Genomic DNA, 296 nt, shown 5'->3' with positions numbered 1-296 from the left:
GGTTGAATTCAGAGATGTGTGAATCCTCTTAACGAAAGAAAAAGAAAAGGAGAGAGAAATAGGCTTTCTTCCTTCATGGATTTGCTCCAATACAATGTAGGAAGAGAGAATTTGGAACTTCCTTCTCCACGTCGATGAAGCGTGGAATCGATGATAAGCTGAGCTGTCTGTACACCTCGGCTGCAAGACAAGAAAACCTGAATGAGAGAGATTGACTGATAGGAGAGAGATAGAAATGTATTGATCTTCCATAAAAAAGAAAGCCACCTTCTCCTCTTTCTTTACCATTTTTTACT

This window comes from Cystoisospora suis (genome assembly GCF_002600585.1).
Source record: "Cystoisospora suis strain Wien I chromosome Unknown contig_92, whole genome shotgun sequence".
Taxonomy (NCBI): domain Eukaryota; phylum Apicomplexa; class Conoidasida; order Eucoccidiorida; family Sarcocystidae; genus Cystoisospora; species Cystoisospora suis.
This window is presented reverse-complemented; position numbering follows the sequence as displayed.